We start from the raw sequence: 26,118 nt of genomic DNA on the forward strand, positions 1-26,118 counted from the left end.
TGATCTTAGGCTGACATTTAGTTCCAGAATGATATAGCGGTACGGGACAACTGCTGTAAGAATTCTGCTGCCACTACTGTTCATTGTGGGCACTGAGGTGCCATTGTTTATCTGAGGTATTTTGCTGATCTTAATTATATATGGCACATTCCTGGCACAATGTTTAAATAATGCCAATCTTATCAGTAGGATATGTCATTTTTTATGATTTTTACTTTACATATTGTTATTTCCCTTTTAATGCAGACATTTTAGACACTATAGAAATTATCTTGCCTTGAGGGAAAATTTTAAAAAGGAAAAAACATACTTAGAGTCTTCCTTAACCCTTTGCCGACATTCGGTGCATATGTACTATGCAAGTCGGTAGTGTGCGTATGGAGCGGGCCCATCCCTTACCTGGCAGATAATGGCTGTGACACAAAGTCAGGACCTCCCTCTAACAACCACAGGTGGAGTGGAGCTTCGCCCCACCCACAACCATTAACCTCACACAGGTCCACTGACCAAAAACTAAAAGCATTACGGGTCTCAGAAAATGGTGACACAAACAAAAAATATGTTATTTGAACATTTTCTGACTGTTTTTAATCAATGAAAAAACTGGACAAGTTTGCCATCACTGCAGTTGTGGTAATGATCAGAATCATATTGGCAGGTGATTTTTTACCACACAAAGTACTTTGTAAAAACAATTCCCAAAAAACAATGTCAGAACTGTGTTTTGTTTTGCTGCAATTTTACGGCACTTAGAATTTGGTTTCCAATTTTTCAGTACACTATGTGGTGAAATGAATGGAATTCAAAAGTACAACTCGTACTGCAAAAAAAAACTAGCCCTCATACGTTCGTGTGGACAGAAAAATAAAAAATTAGATGAGGAAGAAAAAACAAAACAGTGAAATTGGAAATTGGCCATGTTGGGAAGGGGTTAATATTAGTTTTAGCAGCAGACAGGTATAACTTAAACCCTTAGACATAGCTCATAGAAATATTACTAAAGATGGGACACAATGTCCTAATAAAAATGTTAAATTCATTAGCACTTTGCTGTTTCTGTAGTCCAGACAAATACTCTGTGTACCGTCCCTAGTTGCTGTTCTAGGTGACGAAGTACCCAAAATTTTATAAGGTAAAGGTGTAAACTTTAATGTTTGAGAATCCTTTCTTAAAACCTACGGTTGTGACACTTGTAATGATAATATTCATTGTGTCAAGTGGCATAGGTGGGGTAGAGGTGGTGATGCCAATTGCCCATTGCTGGAAATGAAGGGTGAAGGACAGCTTAGTTATAGCTGTAGACCAAGAAAGAACACCAAACATATGGTCAAAAACGCATGTGGTACATTGAGTGAAGGATAAAATACCTTTATTAAACAATGGGTGGTAACTGGTGGCACTACATATAGCAGAGTGCCCGCACTTGTATAAAAATAATGAATTAATGCTGAAGGAATTGAGAAAGATAAAAGAACATCATGGGGGACCACAAACATGTAGCATACAAAACATATATCATATGCTGGTTAGAAATGTAATTGGTATCACAATAAATAAATGGACGATGTATATAACCAGAATATAAATATGTATGTGATTACACGTTGCCTGGAAACTGGGTAAGAAAAATTGTATAAAAAAGCAGGATAAATGACTGATGATGTAATACACTACATGTGTCCAATATTAGGAAAAGTATAGAAAATGTCAGTCACAGGCTGCCTGAATGGTGTAACATCCAAAAAATTGTATTTGTGTTAGTTACAGCTATGAAAAACAGTCACATATTGTGTTTCAGTTTTTGAGTGTTCTATTATCTATATTGAGGTCGGATGACATAAAATGAGGCTTTAATACTAGACAGCCATAGGTAAGTGTTCACACTAGGCAGTCAGGTCAGTTACCCATCCGATCTGAGATCACCTTGGTGTTTGGTGGATGGGCTCACATTTTTTGGCCAAATCTTGTGCTAAGCATCTCATGTGTTTTTTCATAGATTTCACAAGCCATTAAGCTATTCACATTTCATGTATCGCACATTTCCTTGCTTAAGTACAGTTGAGTGCAGCCATTGATCTATTTGCTATGCAGTACTAATCAGCGGCAAGCAGGCGCTCCTGGGACTAAGTTCTGCTTTTCTTCTTCTGAGCATGCCCAAGGGATGACCTCCCATTGGAGGTCGTGGGTCACATGCTCAGATCCTGTAGCAGATCCTATTGGACCACTAGGAAGGTCCCGGAGAGCTTCCGCTATAAAAGGTTTGCATTGCCGCACAGCCATGCGCTTTTATAATCCTGTTATCGTGTGTGTGTGGATGTGTGCCTGTTCCGGTGATTGCTTCTTAATCATTCCCATCCGTAGAGTTGCTGTATTCTAGCGAATGTTGGAGCTACCTAGCGCCTGGCAGTGCTATCCTTAACACAAGAGCACGATACTTACTGCATCAAACCATCAGCGACCGCCAGTGCGGCGCTGTGCGCAACTAGAGCGCTTTCCTAGCCCTAGTTAGGGTGGTTAGTGGCATCTGCAAGAGCGGCGCTGTACGCACTCTGTGCAGTAATCTTTAATTAGTCCTGACAACCGGTCAGTGTAGGGTGGGAACTCCTGCTTGATCTCAGCATCTGACTCAGGGCATCCTCAGGCGCAGGCTCAAAAGCCACCGAGGGTCAGAGCGAGATCAATCACCAGCATAGTGGGGGTGAATTTCAGGGATCCCACTAGCGTCCATCTGCTGCACCCTGTGACTGCTAACAGGGCACAGCGTTTCCTTAGTTTCCCTGTGACTCTGTGAAGCAACAGAGTTCGTATCAGTTGATACCAGGTGACGGAACTTGTGCTTATTCTGGTCTAGTACCGCCATATAGTGCCGCCATTACCTAGCAGCAGGTTCCATCTCTGCACGGTGGACCCCGGGATGCGAACGCACCTATTACTATCCTTATATTATTCGGTGCATTCCGCCAGCCCTAACATATACTTTGACTGTAGAAACAGTTGGAGTTGATGTTTGGGGCTAGCCCAGAGTGGTAGGTGTGAGTTGCTGGGAAGGTGACAATTTCTGTTAGAGGGTAGGAAAGGGTTTGGAGTGCATAGCAAGTGGATCTAAAGGTCGAAGGTGAGCAGTGCCGCATTCTAGGCCTAAGTGCCTAAGTGAGATGAGTGTAGTAAGATTCGGAGTTGAAGTGACTTAGAGACAGAGTGACCTTCCAGAGATGCGTCCTGTGAAAGTTCAAATAGATAAAGATTAACTAGCTCATATGTTATATGTTGGCGCTATATAAATAAAGATTATTATTATTATTATTATTATTAACTAGCTCACCCCAGCTAGGCATCCCAGGAGGCACAAATCTGCAAGGAACCACTTGTGAAAATGAAAAAGGAAGAATTTGCTTGGTTAAATAATGCAATGGATATTCGAAATGCGTAGCTGAGTTGTGGTGAAGTAGTGAAACACACTGCACATAGGTAACAATAGAGAAATGAAGAAAGGAAACTATGTGGAAAATGCTTTGAGTTGTAAGGAAAATATTCCTAAGACTATATCTCTTGTAAATATTCCCTACCAAGTTCCCGTTCAGTGAAAAGCTTATTTTCTACTGGTGGTCTCTCTCACTGAACTGTGAAACATCTGGTCCTGGTAAACCAACAACAGCGGTTACCTGAGGCCTACACAGGTGTAGCTTTCTCACAGCACAAGTCCACACACCCAACCAGGACCCCCACTTTTATGTAACGTGCCAGGGCATAAGAGACGAGTGCCTCGCCCACGACTAACACCTCTCTCCACATTACACAAGTACCCTATATTATTTACCTGTACTATTACTATTTACTTATTTACTTACAACAGGGCGTATGTTCATTTAGGTTTTTTTTATTGGGTTTTGTTCCATAATGTTTTTGTAACAATAGATCAAATTTATTATGGTAAATATCTATGCTCATATAAAAAATGAAGATTGTTTCATTATATAACGTAAGAAGATGTATAATAAACAAAAGAAAATTTGAAAAAAAACTGAACATTTACTGAAGAAATTACATCTTCAAAGTTAATAATGCCTAACTTAAAAGACTAAATTTATTAGTTACGTGAGATGTGCTTAAGCAATAATTATCTTTGAGAAACAAAGGTTTCTAAGAAAGAACTTAGTTATTGATTAAACCAATAGATTTAGCAGGCTCTGCAGCAAATTATCCATTTATGTAACAAAATGTTGTAATAAAATAGAGGAAGAAAGGTGTCTCATAGACTAATGTAGTCGTCTAGGATGTGAAGCACACCATAAATAAAGTATGTTAAGAGAATGGAGAACAAAGTCATTGAGTCATAGCAGAGAGCTGCCACAATCAATCAAGTCAAGGCAAATATGTAAAATTACATCAAGATAAAGGGCAATGTTGTTGGCTACTTCCAGATTAATTGAGGTTAAATTAGACTAGGAACTATTTACAGCAGATTTTTAGGAAATGTCTGAAGATTATTTTCATTGATTATTATGTGGAAAAGACTTTTATGACCTAACTTTTTCAGGGTTCCATACCAAAGGCAAATTTAAAAGGGATTCTTATAAATGAAGCCCAATAGATAGAAATCATAAAGCAATAATACACAAAAATAATGGGTGACATTTAGGGTACCGTCTCACAGTGGCACTTTGGTCGCTATGACGGCACGATCCAGGGATCTGGACTGTGAGTGCCGGCCGTAAAGCACAGCACAGCGGTGACGTCACCGCTGCGCTCTGCTTTTACTTTACGGCCGGCGCTCACAGTCAGTGCGGGAAGCAGACGGCGAGGGACGTGACACCGGAATGTGAGTATGTACTGTTTGGTTTTTTTTACATTTACGATGGTGCCTTAGGGGGACTAACAAAAATGTAACAAATTGCTTAAACATTTACATTAAAAATTTTTTTAAAAAAATATTTATATTTGCTGCTTCTGTAACAGTGTCCCCATGTGAGGTTTTTCAATTAGAGGACACTGATGGACAGGACTGGTCACAAGCTCCTCCACCAGCAGCCATATTGAGAAAAGGAGAACTGTGCAGGCTCTGAGGAAAGCTCTAGTAACAAGAGCAGGAGGAGAACCTGTGATGCCTATATAACAGTAAGTGCCATAAAATCAAGTCACCAGCACATCTGATAAAGTAAAGTGTACAACCCTTTTAATCTCTTGGAACTGAGGTGCAATCAGTGGAAAGTTATTAAAGTTATTGTTCCAGTGGTTTGACTTGACTTGGGAAGTGGGAAGCTGTTGGAGCAACACAGGGATGGTTCTGCTATCGATATTTCTCTTATGCATCATTTTAGATAAGAAGTGGAAAGTGTCTAATTAGAATTTCTAATTATCTTCCTTTAAACAAGGAGTAAAGCATCTTTATTAATGCTCCCAGCAAAATGACACAATAGATTTTGTATCACAAAAAGGTTGGGGCTACATGAATGTTTTAGACGTAACACAGGTCGTGCAGCCAAAAATGACTTCATGCCACTGCTACACAACGACATAATGCAAATGAACGGAGTCAAGTCACAACAAGCATGTCTCAGAAACTAGAGAACAGCTGGATTATTTGCAACTTGATTATTACGATTGTAGTATTTTAAGGCCACATTCATACATTCAGTATTTGGTCAGAATTTTATATCAGTATCTACAAGCTAAAACCAGGAATGGAACAATCAGAGGAAAAGTATAATAGAAACACGTCACCACTTCTGTATTTCTCACCCGCTCCTGGTTTTGGCTAGACATAAAATAGTGACCAAATAGTCAACATGTGAACATGATCTTAGGGTTGCAACTTGACCCCATTACCTTATTTTTCACTGGTGATATAACTGCAGTGATACAAACAATTTTTTACTATGTGACCTACAGTGGGGCAAAAAAGTATTTAGTCAGTCAGCAATAGTGCAAGTTCCACCACTTAAAAAGATGAGAGGCGTCTGTAATTTACATCATAGGTAGACCTCAACTATGGGAGACAAACTGAGAAAAAAACATCCAGAAAATCACATTGTCTGTTTTTTTATCATTTTATTTGCATATTATGGTGGAAAATAAGTATTTGGTCAGAAACAAACAATAAAGATTTCTGGCTCTCACAGACCTGTAACTTCTTCTTTAAGAGTCTCCTCTTTCCTCCTCTCATTACCTGTAGTAATGGCACCTGTTTAAACTTGTTATCAGTATAAAAAGACACCTGTGCACACCCTCAAACAGTCTGACTCCAAACTCCACTATGGTGAAGACCAAAGAGCTGTCAAAGGACACCAGAAACAAAATTGTAGCCCTGCACCAGGCTGGGAAGACTGAATCTGCAATAGCCAACCAGCTTGGAGTGAAGAAATCAACAGTGGGAGCAATAATTAGAAAATGGAAGACATTCAAGACCACTGATAATCTCCCTCGATCTGGGGCTCCACGCAAAATCCCACCCCGTGGGGTCAGAATGATCACAAGAACGGTGAGCAAAAATCCCAGAACCACGCGGGGGAACCTAGTGAATGAACTGCAGAGAGCTGGGACCAATGTAACAAGGCCTACCATAAGTAACACACTACGCCACCATGGACTCAGATCCTGCAGTGCCAGACGTGTCCCACTGCTTAAGCCAGTACATGTCCGGGCCCGTCTGAAGTTTGCTAGAGAGCATTTGGATGATCCAGAGGAGTTTTGGGAGAATGTCCTATGGTCTGGTGAAACCAAACTGGAACTGTTTGGTAGAAACACAACTTGTCGTGTTTGGAGGAAAAAGAATACTGAGTTGCATCCATCAAACACCATACCTACTGTAAAGCATGGTAGTGGAAACATCATGCTTTGGGGCTGTTTCTCTGCAAAGGGGCCAGGACGACTGATCCGGGTACATGAAAGAATGAATGGGGCCATGTATCGTGAGATTTTGAGTGCAAACCTCCTTCCATCAGCAAGGGCATTGAAGATGAAACGTGGCTGGGTCTTTCAACATGACAATGATCCAAAGCACACCGCCGGGGCAACGAAGGAGTGGCTTCATAAGAAGAATTTCAAGGTCCTGGAGTGGCCTAGTCTCCAGATCTCAACCCTATAGAAAACCTTTGGAGGGAGTTGAAAGTCCGTGTTGCCAAGCGAAAAGCCAAAAACATCACTGCTCTAGAGGAGATCTGCATGGAGGAATGGGCCAACATACCAACAACAGTGTGTGGCAACCTTGTGAAGACTTACAGAAAACGTTTGACCTCTGTCATTGCCAACAAAGGATATATTACAAAGTATTGAGATGAAATTTTGTTTCTGACCAAATACTTATTTTCCACCATAATATGCAAATAAAATGATAAAAAAACAGACAATGTGATTTTCTGGATTTTTTTTTCTCAGTTTGTCTCCCATAGTTGAGGTCTACCTATGATGTAAATTACAGACGCCTCTCATCTTTTTAAGTGGTGGAACTTGCACTATTGCTGAATGACTAAATACTTTTTTGCCCCACTGTATGTTGCAGCCAAAATTGCCATGTAGTCCCAGCATAACATAGCAAATGTACCCAAAACAAAATGTGTCCTATAAGTAAACTAGTGTGAACATGTGCCAACAATATAACTATTGAAAAAGATTAAGTTGCACCCGGAATTGTTAAAAATGATAACTCTAGAACATTGGAACTGTACGTATTCACACTAGTTTGGATGTGCTGGTCATTTTCTTTTATTTGTAGCAAACCTTTCTTAACTTCTGCACTCCTAGTGCAGCGCCCCAGAGTCCTGGTCGTTGCAGTACTGTGGCTCCGCCACTATGGGGAGCCATGGTGCGTCCGATGGCACTGAAGGAGTTCATCTGATCAGGTATCACAGACACCAATACATTTCACAGCCGGGCCTCCGGGGGGAGCTAAGGGTTCTATTCATTAGGCCACTCCCCACCATAGTGGGTAAACTGGGGGTCAGGCAGGAAGTTAGATCAGAAAGCTGACTGGATTGGACGAAGCAACACCTAGTGGCAGAGGGTGTTGTGGAGGAAGAGAAAGTAGGGTCTCTGCCAGGGGTGGGATCCTGACAGAGGCTTGGCATTGAAAAGAACGTAACGGGTCCGCGCCAGCTCCGGGAAGCGGCGGGACCCAAGAAAGGACTAGAAGCGAGATAGATTGTGCTGAGTGAGAAACGAGATCAAGCAATAGGAGAATTCCAGTAGGGGTCGTGCTGTAAGACTGGAGCAACACCCTACTGAGGCGCACTACCGGTGGCCGGAACGCCGAGGGAGTATTATAACATTCAGCTTCAAGCAATACTCTAAACAGCGGCAGGACAGTCAGTTTAAGGCGGGCTGTCTAACACATATCACCTATGAAGTCTTGGGAGGCAATTGCGGGAGAGGGGCGTCTCTAGGGTCCCGGAAGAACTCCAGGCCTATCCGACAAACGGGTGCCGTTCTAACTGTAACATCAGGAAGGGACGGAAGATTAGAAGAACATCATTTAATCGAGTTGTGAGGGAACTTAAGAAACAGACACAACGGTTGTGGGGTACTTTCCGTAAGCACAGCAGGGAAGGACTACAACACATAGCGCTAAGAAGGAAGGCACCGATTTCCACCTGTGAAGTGAACTCTGGAGGTGCCATTGGACCGGCCGGACTTGCGCAGCCTGGTGAACCGTATTCTGGACTGAGGACTCAGAGATCTCCAGTAAAGAGGTAAAGAGACTGCAACCTGGTGTCCTCGTTATTTACCGCGACCTGCACCCCACAACTGCACCGTTACAACACCACTTATTGCACTGGACGTCCCCCACTGACAGACAGGGCCACAGACCGGGTCTAGCCACCGTGACAACCCCAGAGCAGAGACCCAGAGACCCGGCTCCGGGTACCCCTCGGCCCTGCGGTGGTGTGGGGGCGCTCCAAACTTGGCGTCACGAACAGGATCTACTTAAGCCTGAAGAATCAGGTCATGTGTGCCTTGGAACTGTGATTTACTGTGCTTGGATTGTACTTTATTGCAAAGACTGTGCTGCGCCATTTACCGCCAAAAGTTCCCGCCAAAAACCGCCGCCATTGCTACGCCAGAGAAGCAGGAGGGCGTGCCATGGGAGGAGACTACCAAAGTGGCGCCAGAAGCGGTGATCGCCCCCTGCGCCTCTTGTTGCAAAGCGATGACCTGCCTCAAAGCAGAGAACCGCCCCCTGACTTGCGATGGCGGGAACGAGGTGAAGGAAGAGCTTGACCTTGGAAAAATGGCAGGGTCAGATGCATGCATTGCCGCCGAATGCCGGACAGCGACGATGAACAGCAGGTGCCCGAACAACGGCGAGGTGATCCCGGTTTGTCCTCACCCATCAGAAGAGGACTCGCGTCCGCCGCCGGTGAGGGACCTGGACTCCTTGGAGACACCAGTGGAGGAGCCGAGCCTGCCTATCCTAGTCACGGAATCATGGAGGGCGGAGTTACGTCAAGAGATGACTCCGGAGGAGCCGTGGTCCGGGCCGCAGCCGATTCCAGTGTCCTTGTCAACGGACCGGAGCGACATCGGTGGAATCACATCAGGTGCAGGTATGGACGACATCCCTACTCCCCTGGCCGATTCTGCTCTCCCGACCGATCCGGCTCCCTTGATCGATCCCACTCCCGTGACCGCTCCCCACCCCGGCAATGATCGTTCCTTCTTGGTGGAGCGAGTTATCCTCACCTCCAACGCGATGGGGAAGCTAGTGCCTCCGCTACCAACCAAGATGGGAGAACCCATAGGTGTGGGCCTAGACGGGGTGATCCTTCGGTGGGACACCCCCTGGACAGGGCCGGATGGGACCCGGGAGGATGGCCTCACCCTTGCGGTACTTACCTGGGAGCAGTATAAGCAATGTCTGATCCAACACTGGAAAGATCGGGACGAGACCGAACCACCTGACACGCCACGTAAGAAGTCTGCTCCCGGCAGGAAAGACGTGGTAAAGCGGGGAACTGTACTGGCCTACCACCCGAAGAGGGGATGGGGTTCCATACAGGAACCGGGGCTACCAACTGATGTCTTTGTCACTAGCTATAATGTGAAGACCCCCTGCTGCAGTCGAAATGGTGACCCGTTACAAAGAGGGGATCAGGTGACTTACACCCGCCATCGGAGTGCACAAGGATGGTGTGCCCGGAACGTTCGACGGTGTGAGCCTGAGAGAGTGCCCCCTGGTGTCCCGATCATGACTGATCCCGATTTGCCTGACCTCGTTCCCATCACCACGGTACGTCTTGTAGCGGCTACCGAACTCGCAAGCAGGATTAGCCTTCAAATCCAGGCACCGGCTGATCTGATGGCATCTGAGAGACCAACTACCAGTACGGGTGCCACGTTGGCTGGGGGACAGGGATCGCCCCCAGACTTAGAAGAATAAACCTCGATACCATGAATCTGTAAATAGTTACTGTTTTCCTGTGTTCTGCTAAACCCGTCCAGGGTTAACTCTAAAAGGGATCTCTTTGTTGACCCGGGATCCCTATTGTTTTTGGTTATTTTCTATTTTTTCTATGTTATTTAAAAACTGAGAAATCATGAACAGTGCATGATCCGAACTCTTTTGTATATAGTTTGCACCTTATTAAAGGCGCTCCCTACTGGTTTTACTTAAACAAGGACTCTTTGCGAAGATACCGCACTGGAACCTTTGATGGGTATGGACTGGTAGCTTGAGAAGATGTGCTACCTCACAGAGATTTGGTCCCCTCTTAAAGGGGATGTTCATTTATCGCATTTCAATAGTAAAATTGCTTAAGATAAATAGCAATAATGTCAATGAGAGAAAAGTGATGATAATGTTTGTACAAGAGAGTTATATGTGTTTAATTAGTTAAATGTGAAGGAATACTGATGATGTGCTCTGAGAAGTAAAAGGTGAAAGATAGAAGAAGGATGCAGTGGGCCCGTAGAGATAGATGTGGTGTCCAGCATGCAAGAAAGGAAGAAAGATAATGAGAAGGCTTAATGTTCGATAGACAATGTTTAGATAATGCTGATAGAAAGTTAGGATAGAAGGTAAACCCTGAGTCCTGATAGGAGTCATGTAGAGATGACTCAGTGATCTTAAACTGAAAGAAATGTTATGTTCTATACTGTGTATAGTAGTTGAAAAGGCAGTAGGCCCTGGCTGAACGGGGCGGTCCTGTAACAGAAAGGGGAGGCAGTAGGTCTGGTGCCGATAGGACAGGCGGTCCTGCAGATCCAAAGTAGGAGAATGAAAAAGTTAAAGTGCCTTATAATGTGATTATAGGAAGGTCTTTAGTGGATTTAGAGTGTGAGTCCTTAAAGGCAATGTTAAATTATTGTTCAACAATTTTGCACTTAAGTAGAATGCCCGGTTGGGTAATAGAAGTAAATTATAGCATGTTGCTATGATATTTTTGCCATGTTTGTAACGTTCAAGTGTCCTTACCTCCCATAAAGGGAAGCCTGTTCAAGTATACTTATTGTCATTGCACTCAACAAAAATTGTATGTCTTTTTGCTAACTTGTATTGTTGTTTTCTTCCCAGTCCCGGAGTACTGTGTTTAACCAGGGGGGAGTGCAGCGCCCCAGAGTCCTGGTCGTTGCAGTACTGTGGCTCCGCCACTATGGGGAGCCATGGTGCGTCCGATGGCACTGAAGGAGTTCATCTGATCAGGTATCACAGACACCAATACATTTCACAGCCGGGCCTCCGGGGGGAGCTAAGGGTTCTATTCATTAGGCCACTCCCCACCATAGTGGGTAAACTGGGGGTCAGGCAGGAAGTTAGATCAGAAAGCTGACTGGATTGGACGAAGCAACACCTAGTGGCAGAGGGTGTTGTGGAGGAAGAGACAGTAGGGTCTCTGCCAGGGGTGGGATCCTGACAGAGGCTTGGCATTGAAAAGAACGTAACAGGTCCGCGCCAGCTCCGGGAAGTGGCGGGACCCAAGAAAGGACTAGAAGCGAGATAGATTGTGCTGAGTGAGAAACGAGATCAAGCAATAGGAGAATTCCAGTAGGGGTCGTGCTGTAAGACCGGAGCAACACCCTACTGAGGCGCACTACCGGTGGCCGGAACGCCGAGGGAGTATTATAACATTCAGCTTCAAGCAATACTCTAAACAGCGGCAGGACAGTCAGTTTAAGGCGGGCTGTCTAACACATATCACCTATGAAGTCTTGGGAGGCAATTGCGGGAGAGGGGCGTCTCTAGGGTCCCGGAAGAACTCCAGGCCTATCCGACAAACGGGTGCCGTTCTAACTGTAACATCAGGAAGGGACGGAAGATTAGAAGAACATCATTTAATCGAGTTGTGAGGGAACTTAAGAAACAGACACAACGGTTGTGGGGTACTTTCCGTAAGCACAGCAGGGAAGGACTACAACACATAGCGCTAAGAAGGAAGGCACCGATTTCTACCTGTGAAGTGAACTCTGGAGGTGCCATTGGACCGGCCGGACTTGCGCAGCCTGGTGAACCGTATTCTGGACTGAGGACTCAGAGATCTCCAGTAAAGAGGTAAAGAGACTGCAACCTGGTGTCCTCGTTATTTACCGCGACCTGCACCCCACAACTGCACCGTTACAACACCACTTATTGCACTGGACGTCCCCCACTGACAGACAGGGCCACAGACCGGGTCTAGCCACCGTGACAACCCCAGAGCAGAGACCCAGAGGCCCGGCTCCGGGTACCCCTCGGCCCTGCGGTGGTGTGGGGGCGCTCCACTACTCCCATCAGCATCACATTTTAAGTAGTTAGCTGGTTCCTTCCGGCTCCATACATTGTTAGCTTCTTGCCCAGGACAGGTGTCATATCAGAACAGGGACCCAACAATAAAGGACGCCTTGATGTTGGCTGTTGGGCTCACACGTATTGGCCAATCTATGCTCTAAGTACCTTCCCTTTTACTCTAATTTTTCATAACAATATTGCAGTTTCATTTTTCCAATATTCTATATGCATATAATGTAGTTTGGATGTGCTGATCATTTTCTTCTATTATACGAATATTAAGATACTAAGTGCTTCACAAACCTGCGAAATAAAGGCATTACATGGATGTTTTCTTCATCGCTGAGCTATACTTTTCATTTCAGAGATTCTGTAAGATCATATATCGTGTAGTAGGAATTTGCGTAGAGAATACTATGGTCTGTGTATAAAAAAAGAAGGTTGCTTGGCCATCAATCTTTAAATATAACACCTAACTTGGTTTTCACTGTTTGTCATGCGCTTGAAGTCAAATTTTGTTACTTATTTGACATTGCATATACAATGTCTTCTTTTTTTTTCTGTCACCCAGACTTATATCCCCTCTAATCTCTTACAGGCATTTTGCCTTTTATCACCCTATCACTGTTTATTCCCTGACTATTCCTTTTTGGAAACTCATCAGGCTGCTGTTTGCCCCTGTGATCTGAATAAATCTGTAAATTCTCTCCTTCCTACACAGAAGGTGACAGCTGTCAGAAGCTCCTGGGATAGGCAAACAAGAAGGCCTCGGGGCTCAGCTGACAGCAAATAAGATCTTCATAAGAAAAAAGAAATCCTGGAAAAGCTCTGAACTTCTATCCCCTAGGTAACAATGGTAAAATTAGAATTTGCCGCAGATAAAGTAAGAGATCGCATTGAAATAAGCAGTTCACTGAAGGAAAAAATAACTAATAAAACAACTCACCGAGCTGCAAAGCTCTTATGGAATTACTGATGATAGGTGTGCGGCCGTAGTAAATGTCCAGCAGGGATCTTGCATGTACTTTTGTAATGTCAACTGCATATTTTAATTCAGCCTGAACCCACTCATTCAGGGTATTTCTGGGGTCCCATCTTCTGGACATCTGCTGATGTGGTTGTATGGGACTGAAGATAGTGAAGTGCACAGACCAGGGGGAACAACCTAGTAAAGACCTAGATGTCAGAGTTCAGCAGGAACACAGAGATGGGGCCAGTGTAAAGTCAACCGGGAAAAGGAGATACTTCGTCATATGTAAGTTAAATGGAAAATGTCCCGTTGGATAACGCTATTATCCTGCAGATGTGGGGTTAATCTGCATTGGTAAGGTGCCAGTCTGCTACTACTGAAAGTACAGCATGTGGGAAAAAATAATCTTTATTCCTCCCAAGAGTCACCACCTCTCAGATATACAGCGGTGCTTATGCAGTTATGGTCACAAATGACAGCACAGTGACTTGTAAGTCCACCCCAGCACTTTGATTGACAGCTTGCTCTGTAGTGCATCAGTGTAGACTTGGTTGTCAGTCAGAGTGCTGGGGTATGCTGTACGGCCACCATACACAGTGCAGTTTGCGGTGACTTTACCCATTTTGGCACGCCTGTATTAATCGGAAGATTAACACCATATCTAAAGATTAATATTATTATCCAACATGACAGGATCCCCTTAGAATTGACCATCAATGTTTGATGAATGGGAGCTTGATTTTTAGGACCCTGCTGATCATCAGAATGAAGGGGGTGCAGTAACTGAACGTGGCTGAGCCCTAGTACCTGTCACTAAGGTTGAGCGAAACGGATCGGACAAATTCAAAAATCGCCGACTTTCGGCAAAGTCGGGTTTCATGAAACCCGACCCGATCCTAGTGTGAGATCGGCCATGAGGTCGGCGATCTGCGCGAAAAAGTCAGATTTCGTATGATGCTTTCAGCGCCATTTTTCAGCCAATGAAGGAGGACGCAGAGTGTGGGCAGCGTGATGACATAGGTCTCGGTCCCCACCATCTTAGAGAAGGGCATGACAGTGATTGGCTTGCTTTCTGCGGCGTCACAGGGGGTATAAAGGGCCGTGCACGGTGACCGCCATCTTACTTCTGCCGATTGTAGCATAGGGAGAGGTTGCTGCAGCTTCATCAGAAGAAGGGATATAGTTAGGGAGGGAAGATTAACCCCCAAACTGCTTGTGCTGTAGCAATTTCCACTGTCCAACACCACCTTTTTTTGCAGGGACAGTGGAGGCTATATTTTTGTGCATCAGCTCTGTAGCTTATTAGGCTGTCTTATAAGGCTCCCTGATAGCTGCATTGCTGTTTGCACGCTGCTGTGCAAACCAGCTGCTTTTTTAAAAGCAAAAATCCTGTTGCTCCTTTCTGCAGTTATCTTTTTTATTTGTCCACACTTTTGTGTGCAGCAGTCCTTTTTATTGCTGCCATACTTGTCATGAGATTATTGTAGGGAGATTGAAATTGTACTACAGTCCTTGTATTTTTTCATATATCTTCCAGCCACTTTCTGCCACTTACATTGTGCTGTTTTATACACTGGGCCTGAGTTTTGCTTCAGTCTCCAAAAAAAAAGTGAAATTCAAATTCTCACAAAGTGGATATATTTCAGTCCTGTTAGTTTGTCGTATGTCAGCCAGCCACTTTCTGCCACTTAGATTGCGTTGTTATATACACTGGGCCTGAGTTTTGGTTTAGTTGCATATTTCCCATAAGAGATGGAGGCAGTGTTCTGGATCACTGTGTTGAGAAACACGTGATGGTGTCTCCGCGGTGTTGGATGTTTTGATCTCCCCGAGGTCATTCACACTTATGTTTATAGTCTTTTCACCAGGCACTGCTCCTAATAGCCAGTTTCCTACTCCACACTGATGAGGGGCAAATACCCTGAAACAGCTGTCTGTGGATGGATACCATGTTTTGGCATAGGTGGTTTTCCTTTATTGGATGCTGCCCTTCCCATGGTTGTTCCTTCCCGGTGAAAGACCTGGCTATTCATTGCTTGCGTTGAGAAACACGTGATGGTGTCTCTGCGGCTCTTCTACATGCATTTGCATATTTCTCATAAGGGATAGGGGCAGTGTTCTGGATCACTGCATTGAGAAACACGTGATGGTGTCTCTGCGGTGTTGGATGTTTTGATCTCCACGAGGTCATTCACCCTTATGCTTATAGTCTTTTCACCAGGTACTGCTCCTAATAGCCAGTTTCCTACTCCACACTGATGAGGGGCAAATACCCCGAAACAGCTGTCTGTGGATGGATACCATGTTTTGGCATAGGTGGTTTTCCTTTATTGGATGCTGCCCTTCCCGTGGTTGTTCCTTCCCGGTGAAAGACCTGGCTATTCATTGCTTGCATTGAGAAACACGTGATGGTGTCTCCGCAGCTTTTCTACATGCATTTGCATATTTCCCATAAGGGATGGGGGCTGTGTTCTGGATCACTGCATTGAGAAACACGTGATGGTGTCTCCGCGGTGTTGGATGTTTTGATCTCCCCGAGGTCATTCATCCTTATGTTCTGAGTTTTGGTTCAGTCTCCCCCCAAAAAAGTGAGATTCAAATTCTCACAAAGTGGATATACTTCAGTCCTGTTAGTTTGTCGTATATCAGCCAGCCACTTTCTGCCACTTACATTGTGTTGTTTTATACGCTGGGCCTGAGTTTTGGTTCAGTCTCCCAAAAAAAGTGAGATTCAAATTCTCACATAGTGGATATACTACAGTCCTGTTAGTTTGTCGTATATCAGCCAGCCACTTTCTGCCACTTACATTGTGTTGTTTTATACACTGGGCCTGAGTTTTGGTTCAGTGTCCAAAATAAAAAAGTGAGATTCAAAAATCCTGTTGCTCCTTTCTGCACAGTTATCTTGTTTATTTGTCCACACTTTTGTGTGCAGCAGTCCTTTTTGTTGCTGCCATACTTGTCCTGAGATCATTGTAGGGAGATTGAAATTGTACTACAGTCCTTGTATTTTTTCATATATCTTCCAGCCACTTTCTGCCACTTACATTGTGTTGTTTTATACACTGGGCCTGAGTTTTGGTTCAGTCTCCCCAAAAAAATTGAGATTCAAATTCTCACAAAGTGGATATACTTCAGTCCTGTTAGTTTGTCGTATATCAGCCAGCCACTTTCTGCCACTTACATTGTGTTGTTTTATACACTGGGCCTGAGTTTTGGTTCAGTCTCCCAAAAAAAGTGAGATTCAAATTCTCACATAGTGGATATACTTCAGTCCTGTTAGTTTGTCGTATATCAGCCAGCCACTTTCTGCCACTTACATTGTGTTGTTTTATACACTGGGCCTGAGTTTTGGTTCAGTCTCCAAAAAAAAAAGTGAGATTCAAATTCTCACAAAGTGGATATACTTCACTCCTGTTAGTTTGTTGTAAATCAGCCAGCCACTTTCTGCCACTTACATTGTGTTGTTTTATACACTGGGCCTGAGTTTTGGTTCAGTCTCCAAAAAAAAAGTGAGATTCAAATTCTCACAAAGTGGATATACTTCAGTCCTGTTAGTTTGTCGTATATTAGCCAGCCACATTCTGCCACTTACATTGTGTTGTTTTATGCACAAGGCCTGAGTTTTGGTTCAGTCTCCCACAAAAAAAGGGAGATTTAACCCCTTTCTGACCTCGGATGGGATAGTACGTCCAAGGTCAGAAGCCCCGCTTTGATGCGGGCTCCGGCGGTGAGCCCGCATCAAAGCCGGGACATGTCAGCTGTTTTGAACAGCTGACATGTGCCCGCAATAGGCACGGGCAGAATCGCAATCTGCCCACGCCTATTAACTAGTTAAATGCCGCTGTCAAACGCAGACAGCGGCATTTAAGTACCGCATCCGGCCGGGCGGCCGGAAATGACGGCATCGCCGACCCCCGTCACATGATCGGAGGTCGGCGATGCTTCTGAATGATAACCATAGAGGTCCTTGAGACCTCTATGGTTACAGATCCCCGGCAGCTGTGAGCGCCACCCTGTGGTTGGTGCTCACAGCACACCTGATTTTCTGCTACATAGCAGCGAACAGCAGATCGCTGCTATGTAGCAGAGCCGATCGTGCTGTGCCTGCTTCTAGCCTCCCATGGAGGCTATTGAAGCATGGCAAAAGTAAAAAAAAAAAGTTAAAAAAAATGTGAAAAAAATTAAAAAAATATTAAAGTTTAAATCACCCCCCTTTCGCCCCAATCAAAATAAATCAATAAGAAAAGTCAAACCTACACATATTTGGTATCGCCGCGTTCAGAATCGCCCGATCTATCAATAAAAGAAAGCATTAACCTGATCGCTAAACAGCGTAGCGAGAAAAAAATTTGAAACGCCAGAATTACGTTTTTTGGTTGCGGCGACATTGAATTAAAATGCAATAACGGGCGATCAAAGAAATGTATCTGCACCAAAATGCTATCATTAAAAACGCCAGCTTGGCTCACAAAAAATAAGCCCTCAACCGACCCCAGATCATGAAGAATGGAGACGCTACGAGTATCGGAAAATGGTGCATTTTTTTTTTTTTTTTAGCAAAGTTTGGAATTTTCTTTCACCACTTAGGTAAAAAATAACCTAATCATGTTAGGTGTCTATGAAATCGTAGTGATCTGGAGAATCATAGTGGCAGGTCAGTTTTAGCATTTAGTGAACCTAGCAAAAAAGCCAACCAAAAAACAAGTGTGGGACTGCACTTTTTTTGCAATTTCACTGCACTTGGAATTTTTTTCCCGTTTTCTAGTACACGACATGCTAAAACCAATGATGTCGTTCAAAAGTACAACTCGTCCCACAAAAAATAAGCCCTCACATGGCCAAATTGATGGAAAAATAAAAAAGTTATGGCTCTGGGAAGGAGGGGAGTGAAAAACGAACACGGAAAAATGAAAAATGCCAAGGTCATGAAGGGGTTAAATTCTCAACAAGTTTATATACACCTTCTACCTTGTTTTACAGTACCATATAACAGTTGTTATTTTGGTTAGATTTTCCAAAAAATGAGGAAGTCTGGTGGAAGAGCCCGTGGGCGGTGGTGGCGCTGGTACTGATGGTGGTGGTGGTGGTGTATCTGGTGGTAGTGGCAAAAGCACAATAGCACCTAAGGCTGGAGGTGTTGAGCCAGCGTCATCATCTGGCTACACAAGGCCTCGAAGGCTCCCTTATCTGGGAGTAGAAAACAGCTTTTAAAGCTGGAGCAGCAGGAAAAAGTTTTGGCTTTCCTTGCTGACTCAGCCTCTAGCTCTTTTGCCTCCTCTTCAGAAAGTTCAAAATATTAAAGCAGCGAGTTGTCAGTGGATGCTCCCGGTCAGGCACAAGACGTTTCCTTGTGTCCTTCACTCAAACCAAAAGTGAAGGATGCGTCAGGTGACACTACAGGTTACTCCATGGAGCTCTCTACATATACCGTGCCTGGGTTAGAAAGGGAAATTGTTAACTGCCCATTACAAGATGAATCGGAGATGGAGTGCACTGATGCACAGCCACAGCTAGATTATTATGCTGTTCCATTGACTCAGATCACTACATTGCCCTCACAGTGTACTGAGCCAGAATTGGACCCTGATGAGACTATGGTGCCCCGTCCCGAACGCTATAGCACCTTACACGGTGACACAGAGGAAGGTGCACATGACGTTGAAGAGGAGGTGATAGATGACCCAGTTGTTGACCCAGATTGGCAGCCATTGGGGGAAGAGGGTGCCGCTGCCAGTAGCTCAGAAGTGGAGGAGGATGATCCACAGCAGCCATCTACATCACAACAACTGTCATCTGGCAGGCCCATATCAGACCAAAAACGTTAGTCAAAAACAAAAACAGTTTTAGGACAGTGTGGCCATCCGGTGAAAGTAGCACAGCGTGCAATGCCTGAAAAGGTATTCCATAGTAGGAAGAGTGCAGTGTGGCAATTTTTTAACCAAGATCCGAATGATCAGTCAAAAGTTATCTGTAAGAAATGCTCAAAGACCTTTAGCAGAGGGAAGAATCTTCAAAATTTAAATACAACGTGCATGCTTAGACATTTAAGCAATATGCACTTGCAAGCCTGGACTAACTACCAAACGTCCCGTACTGTTGGTGCACCTGCTCAGAATGAAGGTAGTCAGCAACGCTACATTGCTTCCCTCACTGTAAGCCCACCGTTTAGGACACCACCAGCAGCAAATGTGGAGGTATCGTCGCAAGGCCAAAGCAGTCAGGGAATCACAAGGTTATTGGTAGGAAACATTGTATGTAGGCCAACATCAAGAATACCATCACCAACCCTCTCTCAATCCGCCATGTCCACCACCACCCCCACTAGTTCCACCATATGCAGCTCTCCAGTCCAGCTCACCCTACAAGAGACTCTCGTTAGGAAAAGAAAGTACTCATCCTCTCATCCGTGTACACAGGGTTTGTACGCCCACATTGATATACTAATCTCGTTAGAGATGATGCCCTACCGGTTGATTGAAAGCAAAGCTTTTAAAAACCTGATGGCCTACGCAGTACTACGCTATGCCCTACCCAGTTGGCAATTCTTTACGAGAAAAGCCATCCCAGCCCTCCACCAGCATGTCAAAGACCGCATTGTCCATGCACTGAGGCAATCAGTCAGTGGAAAGGTGCACCTCACAACAGATGCATGGACCAGTAGGCATGGCCAGGGATGTTGAGTGTCCATCACGGCGCACTGGGTTAATGTGGTGGATGCAGAGTCCACAGGGGACAGCCATAGTGGGACAGTTCTGCCTAGCCCACGGTCTAGGAAACAGTTGGCTGTAGGCGTTCGCCACCCCTCCTCCTCCTCCTCCTCCAGAAGTGAAAGCTCATCCACAGAGCGCAGTCGCACGACCACTCCATCCGCAGCTGCCAGTGTTTCACACGAGGTGTCCCATTATGGAACAGCTAGTGGTAAGCGTCAGCAGGCTGTGTTACAAATGAAGTGTTTGGGCGACAACAGACACACCGCGGAAGTACTGGCCAAGTACTTGCAGCAAGAAACTCAATCATGGCTGGGCAGTGTACATCTTGAGGCAGGCAAGGTAGTCAGTGATAACGGAAGGAATTTTATGGCTGCCATAGCCCTTTCAGAACTGAAACACATACCTTGCCTGGCTCACACCTTGAACCTGGTGGTGCAGTGCTTCCTCAAAAATTATCCGGAGTTACCAGCCCTGCTCCTGAAGGTGCGAAGACTTTGCTAGCACATCCGCCGGTCGCCCGTGCACTCCAGCCGTATGCTGAACCATCAGCGATCGCTGAATCTTCCCCAGCACCGCCTAATAATCGACGTTGCAACAAGGTGGAACTCCACACTGCACATGGTTCAGAGGCTGTGCGAACAGAGGCGTGCTGTAATTAATTTGTGGGAGGATACACATACATGGGCAGGCACTTGGATGGCAGACATGGAGTTGTCAGGTGTGCAGTGGTCGAAGCTACAAGAACTCTGTCAAGTCCTTCAGTGTTTTGAGGGATGCACACGGCTGGTAAGTGCAGACAACGCCATCATAAGCATGGGCATCCCACTAATGCATCTGCTGATGCAAAGTTTGACGCACATTAAGGAGCAGGCATCTGCAGCCGAGGAGGAGGGAAGCCTTGATGACAGTCAGCCATTGTCTGCTCAGGGAACTCTCCTGGACGAGGAGGCGGACAAAGAGGAGGAGGAGGATGATGGGGATGAATATTTATGGGAGGAGGATTCTTCTCAGGGGGCAATAGAAACTGGTGGTGTTGCAAGGTCAGGTACAGGGTTTTTGCGGGACACAAGTGTTGTTGATTTGCAAGAAAGTGCTCCTAAACCCAGCGCAAGCAGTGAATTGACACCTGGAACATTGGCCTACATGGCTGAGTATGCCTTGCGTATCCTAAAAAGGAACCTCCGCATTATCAAAATGATGACCGATGACGATTACTGGTTGGCCTGCCTCCTGGATCCACGATATAAAGGAAAATTACAAAATATGAAGCCACATGAGAACCTTGAGCAAATATTGGCTACCAAACAAGCAACTCTTGTAGACCGTTTGGTTCAGGCATTCCCAGCACACAGCGTCGGTGATGGTTCTCACATGAGCTGTAGGGGGCAACATGGCAGAGGTGTTAGAGGTGCACAAATCCGAAGTGGCTTTATGACCAGGTTGTGGAGTGATTTCGCAATGACCGCTGACATGACAGGTACTGCTGCATCGATTCAAAGTGACAGGAGACAGCATTTGTCCAGTATGGTTACGAACTACTTTTCCTCCCTTATCGATGTTCTCCCTCACAGGTCATTCCCCTTTGATTACTGGGCATCTAAAATAGACTCCTGGCCTGAATTGGCAGAATATGCATTACAGGAGTTCGCTTGCCCTGCTGCTAGTGTGCTATCAGAAAGAGTCTTCAGTGCTGCTGGTTCAATACTGACCGAAAAAAGGACACGTCTGGCTACCACATTTGAACTACATTTAGCCCACTTTATTATTTGGGCCTACTAACTGTGTCTGCCACTCATTACAGTTTTCCTCCACTGAACAAAGCAATGCCACCTGTTTAGTCCTGTTACCACATTTGAACTGCATTTAGCCTACTTTATTATTTGGGCCTACTAACTGTGTCTGCCTCTCATTACAGTTTTCCTCCACTGAACAAAGCAATGCCGCCTGTTTAGTCCTGTTACCACATTTGAACTGCATTTAGCCCACTTTATTATTTGGGCCTACTAACTGTGTCTGCCACTCATTACAGTTTTCCTCCACTGAACAAAGCAATGCCGCCTGTATAGTCCTGTTACCACATTTGAACTGCATTTAGCCTACTTTATTATTTGGGCCTACTAACTGTGTCTGCCACTCATTACAGTTTTCCTCCACTGAACAAAGCGATGCCGCTTGTTTAGTCCTGTTACCACATTTGAACTGCATTTAGCCCACTTTATTATTTGGGCCTACTAACTGTGTTTCCTTTTCATCCTGTCCATTGCCCAGCCACTGCTAGATGAGTCTGCTGGTACATTGACCCAGACCACTACATTCCCCTTGCACTCTACACAGCCAGAATCTGACCCTGCTGAAAGTCAGGTTCCCCTACCCGCATACTATACCACCTTACATGGGGACAAAGAGGAAGGTGCAGATGAAAGTGCAGGTTCCTTCATCAGGTGGGGGGGCATACTCGTTGGCGATGTCACTGGCACAGGGCCCCCCATAGTACGCAAAAGTGTCTCTGCCAGTGGGAGGCGCCACCCGCTGTCAAACACACCACCGTACTATGATAAGCCCTGTGCAAGTGACGTCGCCAACGAGTATGACCCCCACCTGATGAAGGAACCTGCACTTTCATCTGCACCTTCCTACGAACGAGTGGGCCTCCCTGCTTGCTCAGGATCACAGCACTTGCAAAGTTGAAATACTTAACTCTCCCTGCTCCACCGCCAAGACGTATTCTGCGTTTCCTGGGCCCACGAAAATCTTGAGCCAGCCCTACCCCCCCCCACAACTTTAGCCAAATGACCCCCAGTTTTCAATGCCTAACTATTATTATAAAGCAAATTAAGATTGACAAGCTTAAGTAATAAGAATTGATGTTTTTGGCATTAAAATGGGCACTGTAGGTGTTTTCCTGTCCTCCACTCACTGCCGACTTTGATTCCCCATTGACTTGCATTGGGTTTCGTGTTTCAGTCGGTCCCCAACTTTTCGCAATAATGGGCCGATTTCACCCGACCCGACTTTTGACAAAGTCGGGATTCGCAAAACCCAACTCGATCTGAAAAAAGTAAAAGTCGTTCAACTCTACCTGTCATATATAAGTACAAAATGCTGTGATTGGAGAGACAATCAGGTCTGCATGGCCCCTTGCACTTATTGGGGTGCAGCCATGAATGACTATGTAGTTTTGTATGATTTGTTGATTTCATTTGTAAATGCTAAATTTTAGCTGATCCTAATAGATATTTATTTCACTACAAAATATTTAAAGGTTTTACTGAACTCAACCTGTCCTTACTTTTAGTTCCTGTCAATTAGAGAGGTAATAAAAATATAAAACGTGAGGGTCTGACCACACAGGACGACGCGTATGAATAATTAAACCCCACAATCAATCAAGAAAACTATGCAATCAAATAAGAAAAACCTCTGCTTCACACAGAGGGGTGCACAAAGGATTCAGTTCCATGTCAGGAAGGAATGCAACAGACCTTTAAGAAACAGTAAAACAGAAACAGCAGATATACAGCGTTATATGGGTCCGCAACAGCTGGAGAGCAACCAGACATCTAAGCTGTAAACAAGACATGTGGATCTATAACACCGAGCGAGATGCTGGTTCTGCATTCAGTTCACTCTTGCAGCAGCTTCATGGCAATAGGGAGCTGGAAATTACAAATATAGAATACTTAGACAACATGCGGCTTTCTCATTTGGAATCTGGAATGCTTTTCTAAATGTGCTGTCAGTATTGGAGTATATGTCTATGGTTAGAGATAATACATACCGTATTTTGTATCCCGGCGATGCAAATAAACATTTATTTGACTTAAAGGGAGCTTCTAAGCAGTAAAAACTGCTGACCGCATAAGATATGTGAGGGTTAAGAGGTCTAGTCATGCGCCAATAGCATAACTGAAGTAATGACAAGTCATGAAAACAAGTGGCCAATTTTAAAATGCGCGCGTGTCCAGCCTCCCGTGACGTCACGGCTTGTGATTGGTCGCGTCGCCCATGTGGCCGCGACGAGACCAATCACAACGCCGGAACGTAATTTTAAAATCCTGAAGGACCTGAAATTACGTCACGGCTTGCTGTGATTGGTCGCGTCGCGGCCACATGGGCGGCACGCGACCAATCACAAGCCGGGACTTCACGTAAGGAAGGAAACGCGCGAATTTTTAGCAAACAACGCTGCCGGTTCCCTCGGTAAGGTGCAGGCTGCGTCGGAGAGGTGAGTATAGCAATATTTTTTATTTTAATTCTTTATTTTACACATTAATGTTGTTTCGATACCGATACCCGATACCACAAAAATATCGGATCTCGGTATCGGAATTCTGATACAGCAAATATCGGCTGATACCCGATACTTGCGGTATCGGAATGCTCAACACTAGTGTTGAGCATTCCGATACCGCAAGTATCGGGTATCGGCCGATATTTGCTGTATCGGAATTCCGATACCGAGTTACGATATTTTTGTGATATCGGAAATCGGAATCGGAAGTTCACAGTGTGAAATAAAAAATATGGATATACTCACCCGTCCGGCGGCCCCTGGACCTTACCGATGTAAACGGCAGCCTCCGTTCCTAAGAATGCAGTGAGTTTAGGACCTGCGATGACGTTGCGGCTTGTGATTGGTCGCGTGAGCAGTCACATGAGCGGTCACGCGACCAATCACAAGCCACGACGTCATCGAAGGTCCTTCACTGCTCATTCTTAGGAACGGAGGGTGCCGGTTACATCGGTAAGGTCCAGGGGCCGCCGGAGGGGTGAGTATATCCATATTTTTTATTTTAATTCTTTATTTTTTACATGAATATGGATCCCAGGGCCTGAAGGAGAGTTTCCTCTCCTTCAGACCCTGGGAACCATCCAGGATACCTTCCGATACTTGTGTCCCATTGACTTGCATTGGTGTCGGGTATCGGTATCGGCGATATCCGATATTTTTTGGATATCGGCCGATCCCATCCGATACCGATACCTTTGAGTATCGGAAGGTATCGCTCAACACTACTGCTGAATGATTCAAGGTCCAAATATGTAGCCATTAGATCGTGGATTTATTAAATCCACGATCTAATGGCTATATATTTGGACCTTGAATCATTCAGCAGTGCAGTTTAAATCCACATTTTACCCCCTTTTTTTAGCTCTCAACCTCAGAAACACACAAAGATGGTAACACCCTTAATCTGGACTTTGTATGACTCTGTTGAACCTCCTACTTAGAAAACTCATGTCTTCCACTCTCTGACCACAATATTCTCTCCTTCACGCTCACAAATCCTCGCCCACCCAAGCACACCTTTACCTAGTATGCATGCAGAAATCTACAAGCCATTAACCCTCATATACTTTCAGACTCCCTACACTCATCACTGTCCCCAATCTCCTCTTTTTCATGTTCCGATTTGGCTGTGCATCACTACAATGACACTTTCAGAAGCACCATGGACCTAGTAGCGCCTTTCACCATCAGAAACTCCAAACACAGAGTAAAACATCCCTGGATCATATTGCAAACTCGATTTCTCCAGCAATGCTCTAGGAAGGCTGAAGACCTGAAAACTTCATCCACTACAAATTTATGCTAAGGACCTATAACTCTGTCCTTCACCTCATCAAACATACCTACTTCACCACCCTGATTTCCTCACTATCTAACAAACCCCCAATTTTTTTTTACACCTTTTACTCCCTGCTTAGTCGAAAAACACAGGCCCCTATCACAGACA

The sequence above is a fragment of the Ranitomeya variabilis genome, chromosome 3 (genome assembly GCF_051348905.1).
Source record: "Ranitomeya variabilis isolate aRanVar5 chromosome 3, aRanVar5.hap1, whole genome shotgun sequence".
NCBI classification, from domain to species: domain Eukaryota; kingdom Metazoa; phylum Chordata; class Amphibia; order Anura; family Dendrobatidae; genus Ranitomeya; species Ranitomeya variabilis.